Consider the following 7,998-nt stretch of genomic DNA (forward strand, 5'->3'; position numbering starts at 1 on the left):
AACCTCCCATGAAGTAGGGCAGAAGGCAATACATTAAAACATGGGAGCCATAGACTGACAAAATTCCTGTTCTTGTTCCACGAAAAGAAAACAATAATTTCTTTCCCACTCTTAGGACTTCACTGCTTTCAAGTTACACTCTTGAAATGAGTGTACTGCTGATGGGAGCAGTTTTTACTACAAGTCAGCTACTGGGGTCTCATTGAAACACGGCCCCATTCATCTTGAATACCATTTTGGGGACCATCCCTCAGTCCTTCTCTCACTCGCTATAAAAGTGAACATTCTGTCCCGGGAATGTGCAGATGAACTCACATTTGTGTCACTCTCCTCTCAACAAATCCCCTCACATGCAAATGTTGGGGGGGGAGGTGTCTGGTTACCTCATTATAAGGACTCACAGCCCCTACCCTGGCCTCTGGAGCAACCAGCGCCTGCTAAGGGAGAGAGGGATCTCTGACCTGTCCGTCTCGAGGTGAGACAAACGTTTGGGGAACCTGCAGTGTTTCTGGGGAGATTTTTCACTCTGTGTAATTGGCAGGCAGGAGCATGCATTTGGACTGAAAGGGTGCTGAGATAATCTGTGATATTGTTATAAAGGCACACGACTGTGCTTGCTCTAACCGTGTGTGAATTTGCAAAACTAACGTTCTCTTCTAAACGTTGACCTCCCTCTTTAAGCCTCCTCTCCGTACAAGTCGCATCTCTAACCTGATTCTATTCCCCCCCTTTTATTTCCTGGTCCCCGCAACTCATCTCCTCAAAACTCATTCACAGTCTTCCCCCAAACCTTTAGCACCTCTAATACCAGGGACCAATTAATTGAACCAAGACTTAGCAGGGCTTGGCCCCTGGGCCTTAGAACAATCAGATCAATACTAAGAAGTGAACGCTTATTTTGAGCATGAATGGGTGACTGAGGGGCGGTGCTGTGTCCCTTTGTATTGTGTAACTGTCTATCTCATATGCTTCTGAGAGTCAGGCTTGCGGACAAGACGTGAGCTCCCGCACTCATTTTAAGACATTTAAACTTCTGTAGCATCTCAAAGTTGTCGTTTCGACCAGGCACTCTCCAGATGCTTTCATATTTGATTGTTCCGCCTCAGACTAAGGCTCAGGACCTGCCCCACCCACACAGGCAGCCTGTGTACCGATGCTGCTATAGGAGAAGGGGACTGGGCTGTTTGAAAACCGTTTCTCCATTTCAGATACTTTCAGGAGTGACTCTTGAACTCTGAAACCTCGGACTGATACTTGACACCTGTTCAGGCAACAAGCCATCAGTTCTTATAGTAAAGGTAAAGGTAAAGGTTTCCCTTGCTCGAAAGCCAGTCGAATCCAACTCTAGGGTTGTGGTGCTCATCTCCATTTCAAAGCCGAAGAGCCAGCGCTGTCCGAAGACGTTTCCGTGGTCATGTGGCCGGCATGACTAAACACCAAGGAACGCTGTTACCTTCCCACCGAAGTGGTACCTATTTATCTACTTGCAATTTCTTGCTTTCAAACTGCTAGGTTGGCAGGAGCTGGAACTAGAGATGGGAAGTAATCAAAATCAACTGAGAGAGCTTTTTAGCTTTAAAAAAAATGGTGCATGGATTTGAGGCAGAATAATCAAAATCAACTGACAGAGCTTTTTAGCTTTTTTTAAAAAAAAATGGTGCATGGATTTGAGGCAGAAGAATAGTTTGGGAAAACGTGTGCCTACTTTGTCAGCTGTTCTTACCATCTTGGGTGCACACCAGCTAAGGGCCAAACTAGATGTGATGGAGCTGTTAAATATTTGCTTCATGTCTTTGCTCCATTCAGGTACAAAGAAGGGAACAGCGGTCTATTTTCTACAGAAAACGGGAGTGTGTGGGTTTGGGGAGGAAACCCTGTCCTGGCCTACCTCACATTGGTAAAAGCACTCCTCTCCAGGCCCTGCCCTGGTACCAGAAAGGTGCTAGGCTGAGGGGCAAAGTATGTCAGAGACGCTCCCCTCACTCACACCCTTCTTTCCCCTCACTTTTTTTTTTATCATGAGGGGAGCAGACCAAGACCAAAATAGAAATGGCTGCCCCCATCTCAACTACTGAGAAACTGTAAACCAGAAAGACCTTCATCCACAAAGTCACTGGGGCTGCGATCTTAACAACGTTTTCCTGGGAGTAAGCCCCACTGACTAAAATGAGACTTGAGCCCGAATAGACCTGCTTAGGATTGTTCCCTAGATGGCCAAAATCAACTGACTTGTCTCAGCCTCGGCCACATCCCCCCTACAATAAAAGGTCAGCAATACCAATGAACCTTTCACAGGATTATCATAAGGATTACTGGGCTAATCGCTTGGAGCCTCTGTGAATGCTTGAAATGCTCTGTGTGAATAGTATTATGTTTTATTTACTTCATTTCGACTCTATCTTTCTCCCCAAGGGGGAGCCAGTGTGGCTTACAACATTCTCTTCTTTCCCATGCTATCTTGTCATTAGTAATATAACTTAGTTGCTCGTAGACTGTGGCAATAGACCATTATAACGTTATTGTGCTATAGCGCGGCAGTGATTAATTGTTGTTGTTAAAAGCCCTGTGGCGGTGCAATTTGTCCAAGGGGGGGAACGCAGGGGGAAGATAGCTAACAGAGAAAAGCCCACATCAAAACTCCCACGCGGATCCTCTGTTGCCAGTGCAAATGTCTCCGCATTAGTGGTGGCAATGACAGGGGAACAGCCATGGCTCGCACCCTACTCTACTGCTGCTAGTTGAACACTCCAGTCCTAAACAGAGTTACACCCTTCCTTCTAAGCCCTCTGAAATCAGCGAGTTTGGATCATTGTTAACTCTGTTTAGGATAGCACAGCTCAACTCTTTTCTTTCGTGTGTGTGTGTGAAGTGCCATCAAGCCACAGCCGATTTATGGCAACCCCAGTGAGGGGCTTTCAAGGCAAGTGAGAAGCCGAAGTAGTCTGCCATTGCCTTCCTCTGCAGACGTCTTCCTTCCAAGAACTGACCCTGCTCAGCTTCCGAGAACTGATGAGATCCAGCTATACACCCTGCAGCCTTCCCTCTTTCCTTTACTCTAATACAGGCTAATTTCATCAGGGCCATGCGGTTCTTTCAAGCGGTAACACCGATCAATCTGTATATCTGATTGATTTAGAACATAAGAACAAGCATTGCCTGCCACGTGTGGTATGCCAGCTCAGAGGCAAGCAAGGAAGGGGAAGATAACAAAGTTTGCATAGAAATGAGCGGTCATAAAGTTTTTAACGTCAGTTTGCCAGACAAACACATTAACTTGGACTTGCTTCCTGGATGCCAGAAGAGAAATGTCATAGAAGATAACTTTGGGGCTCATGAAAATGGGACTTGATTGTCAGAGAATGTTTCAGAAAGTTTCCATTGGTAAACTTGCCTGGCACAGCAGTGAATCCCATGGGGAGCTGTACGCAGGAAGGAAAAAGGAGTCCCGGTTTGGATGCCACCTCAGACTGCTCAAGGTTATTTAAAGATACAGCTGGGAGTGGATTCAAATGAGACACCGAGAGACAATAGCCCTGAAGAGGCTTCCAAAATATCTGTGACCTTTTACAACAGCTGTTCAGAATACGAATGCTCATACTGCCATCACCTTGGCTGCGTCAAACAAAGCTTTGAAGGACAAGGGAAGGGCATGAAAATGAAGCCCCTGAATGCCCCTCAGCAGAGGCCCAAAGTCTGAGGGCAAGTTCCAGTAGACACCAAACTGGGACTGGTTTCTCCAGAAGGGTATTAAGATACAGTCATTTTGAATTGGCACAACTTAAACATGACACAGGCAGACAAGAAGTCTCCTGTGTAAACTGGGTTATCAGCCTCACTGTCACTCAATAGGGCAGTGGGAAGAAATGCTGGGGAAAATCAGCGTTGCTCTGATTAGGGATGGGCACAAACTGGAAAAATCTGGTTTGTGTGGAAAAACCATGGCTTGTGGCCAAACCACAAACTGAACCACAAAGTGAACTTAGATGGTATGTGGTTCATGGCCCCACAAACCCCATTTGAAATGGGGTTTGCAGAAAGTGCAAAAAACCGGAAGTGACGTGACGACGCTAGGCACGCTGGGGGCGGGGCCACGGCCATCCGAGGGAAAACCATAGAGTTTTCCCTCGGATGATTGTGGCCCTGCTCCCAGCGTGCCCGGCATTGTCACGTCACTTCCGGGTGACGTGCACGTTGGGGTGGGGTTCCCCCCGGGGCCCGATCCGCCGGCAGCAGGGAATGGGCCTCTGGGGCGGGGGTTTCCCCGCCCCCCCCGGGGGACTTGGCAAGCCTACACCCCAGACATCATAATTTTTCAACTCACACATGACACACACCAACCCTAGTGACATCACAAAAGTGTCACATCCTTGCTCCTGGCATCCCAAGCAATGCTCCCTCTAAGCTGTGGCGTCTTGCAAGCAAAAATTCTACTTTGTGAGCTACTGGCATTAAAGTTGTGAGTGAGTGATTTGGCTACTGCATAAAGTAGTCTGCTCTGGAGCCCTCCTTCCTGAGCTAAGACAAAAATGTGTGAGCCGGAGGCTAGAAAACTGAGTTAGCTCACACTAATTCATCTTAGAGGGAACACTACTCCCAAAGTCTCCTGGCTCCACCCCCAAAGTCCCCAGATATTTCCCAAGTCGGACCTGTCAACCCTAGTTCTAAATGAAGACATACATCAACATTACTGTATGCATGTTGTAAGGTTGCCGACCTCCAGGTGGGGCCTGGCGATCACCCAGAATTACAATTGATCTGCAGACTCCAGAGATCAGTTCCCCTGAAGAAAATGGCTGCTTTGGAGGGTGGGCTCCAGGGGTCGTTTCGTAGAAAAGAGCTAGGGGAACTCATTAGCATAACTCATTAGCATATGCCACACCACTGACATCACCGGAAGTGTGTCATAAGGCCACACCCCCTGACTTGTCTTCTATTGTACTGGTGGGAGGAAGCAACTTACACTCCCTCTTCTCCTGCCTCCTCCTGGCTGAATGAGGGCCGGAAGCGGGGCGGCTGGAATCAGGGGGCGGGGCTTTGTCATGTGCCCCGCCCCCCGTACCTCACCCGGGGGAACTGCGATCCCCCTCGAAATGACCTCTGGTGGGCTCTATGGCATCACCTCCCTGCTGAAGGCCCTCTCCAGGCTCTAACCCAAAATCTACAAGAATTTCCCAACCTGGAGCTGGTAACCCAAAGCATTAGAGACCCTTTGATCTGTCTTTTGGAGGGAATCCAGACAACTGAATCAATTAATCTTATAAATGTATGTACATACTCTAATCTCTTTTGATAGTTACAGAGAGAGAGAGAACAATTCAGCCCTCCATAAACAAATTTGTTCTGTTAGAGAACAGGGTTAGCTATTCATTTAAAATAACTTCTGGAAGAAAGAGATTGGAGGTCGCCCCGGCGACTCACTGGAAAAAACCCAAGTCAGAAAGTGATGTTAGAACCAAATAACACAAAACAATGTGCAACAGAACTCTTCATCAAACTGGATAGCCAAAAACAAGAAATGAGGGGAGAGATGTTTCAGGCCATGAAATCAAGGCAAGGTTCCCCAACCTTTTTGAGTCTGCGGACACTTTTGGAATTCTGACACGGCATGGTGGACTAGGGTTGCCAAGTCTCACCTTGTTCTGGAGCGGGGGACTCCCGGGCCGATCCCGGAGCACGAGCGCCGCATCCACGTCACCAGGAAGTGACGTGACAACGCTGGGCACGCTGGGGGCGGGGCCACGACCATTCAAGGGAAAACCATAGCAAGCCTATGGTGGACACAGCCACAAAATGGCTACCATGGGAGGCAGTCCCTCCTCTCCCCAGGCTGCACTCCCAAAATCTCCAGGCATTTCCCAATCAGGAGTTGGCAACTCTAAGGCTCACCCTATGGCTCAGGCCTAAGCCAAGCAGACCCTGCAGTGCTGGCAGAGCTACAGGAGCTCAGCTTGTTGTTGTTACGTGACTGTTCTAAAGTCCCAGTCTAGTCCTAGACCAGGGGTGGCCAAACTTGCTTAACGTAAGAGCCACATGGAATAAATGTCAGATGTTTGAGAGCCACGTGCCATGAACAAATATTACACACATGTTTTTATTGGAAAATATGCAGATTTGCTTCTCATTAACATTAAATGAGACTGCCAAAAATAAAAACAAAAGGGGTAAAAACAGATATTGATAATGATTTTTGTTTGTCCAATGACATTTGTAGGCTTGACGGGGGGCTTTGAGAACGCATTTAAAGTTAAAGTTGCTTTCTTTCTCTGCTCCCCCACCACCACCTCAAGCCTACCCAGGATGGGAAGACCGATCAGGGAGACACGCCTCCCCTTCACTTTCCCAGCCGCCCTGCTGAGAGCCGCACAATATGTGTGAAGAGCTGCATGTGGCTCCCGAGCCGCAGTTTGGCCACCCCTGTCCTAGACATGATTGTTAAACCGTTTTGGCAATCTGTTAAAAGCCGAACTGCCAATGAGCCTAATTATGTTAAGTAGTACTGCCAGTAACCACCTACTAAATACCCACTAAATGTGTACAGCTGGTAACTATGCCTTTTGAACCTCTTGTGATATTTGTGTTACACATGCATGATGCTAATGCAAATGTTTGAGTTCTCCAGAACTCCAGGAGACTGAGGGGGCAGGACTTACACAGAAGGCATCCCATGATATCATGACAGCACTTCTGTCTGCATAACTGGAAATGATGTCACTGTGTCATCATGAGGCACTAAGGCTGCCAGGTCCCCCTGGGGGGCAGGGGTTTGGGTTAGGGGGTTAGGGCCCCTAACCCGCCAGCCTGGATTCAGTCGCCAGGGGGAATTCCCCCCACAAAGCACCTGAATTGGGCCAATGTGCCCAGTGCGATGATGTCACCCAGGGATGACATCATCGTGCTGGGTACGTCGCCGGGGGACACTCTAGCATTCGGGTTTAAAACTCTATGGTACCATAGAGTTTTAAACCCGAATGCTAGAGTGTCCCCCGGCGACGTACCCAGCACGATGATGTCATCCCTGGGTGACATCATCGCACTGGGCACATTGGCCCAATTCAGGTGCTTTGTGGGGGACTGGATGGGCCTTTGGCCTGATCCAACATTGGCATCTCTTATGTTCTTATGATATCATGCCAGCCCTTCTGTCTGCATAACTGGAAATGATGTCACTGTGTCATCATGAGGCACTAAGGCTGCCAGGTCCCCCCGGGGGGCGGGGGTTTGGGTTAGGTGGTTAGGGCCCCTAACCCGCCAGCCTGGATTCAGTCGCCAGGGGGAACTCCCCCCCCCAAGCACCTGAATTGGGCTGATGTGCCCAGCGCGCTAATTTCACCCAGAGGTGACGTCATCGTGCTGGGTACGTCGCCGGGGGACACTCTAGCATTCGGGTTTAAAACTCTATGGTACCATAGAGTTTTAAGTCCGAACACTAGAGCATCCCTTGATGACGTGCTCGGCATGATGATGTCACTTCTAGGTAACGTCATTGCAGCATGTGTGCACCTCTCCCAGACAAACAGTCCCCCCCCCCGGCTGGATGCCAGGTAGAGGGACCTGGCAACCCTACGAGGCACTCTAGGATTCTATAGTTATGTGTCCAGAAGGGATGTTGCACCTTCAAAGGACACTATTACAGCCAACCCATTTCCCCCAGCTGCCCAATTGAGTGGCAACAGGGTTTAGAGGCCTAGAGTGGGAGCTGACCCACCAGAGTGGGCAACCTGGCATCCCCTACAAGATAGACTGAAGAAGACAGATCAATAATCACAGGGTTACTGTAGGGATAAAATGGGAAAGAAAAAGACATGTGACTGTTTTGAGTCCTTTGGAGGAAGAGTAGGGCAAAAATAGAATAAATAAAATCAAACAGATATATGGGAACACCTGGTCATGGCAAAAATTGCTGTTTCGCTCAGGTGTGCACAATCAGATACCCCACACCACTCCACATTTGTGTCAACTTGGTTCCCTGTAGTCTCCTATTTACAGATTCTAGATATT

The 7,998-nt window shown here is 48.5% G+C and overlaps 1 protein-coding gene across 4 annotated transcripts in view; it reads left to right on the top strand.

Annotated features, from left to right (window-relative positions):
• Positions 1-379: 379 nt before the first annotated feature.
• Positions 380-7,998, top strand: part of TNNT1 (troponin T type 1 (skeletal, slow)) — a 57,301-nt gene continuing 49,682 nt past the window's right edge. For all 4 annotated transcript variants that reach the window (XM_015429170.1, XM_015429173.1, XM_015429172.1 and 1 more), the window contains exon 1: positions 380-475. The gene's annotated coding sequence lies outside the window, so the exon portion shown is untranslated. The remainder of the gene's footprint in view (positions 476-7,998) is intronic.

Source organism: Gekko japonicus, unplaced genomic scaffold, assembly GCF_001447785.1.
Source record: "Gekko japonicus isolate JY-2015 unplaced genomic scaffold, Gekko_japonicus_V1.1 scaffold2783, whole genome shotgun sequence".
Taxonomy (NCBI): domain Eukaryota; kingdom Metazoa; phylum Chordata; class Lepidosauria; order Squamata; family Gekkonidae; genus Gekko; species Gekko japonicus.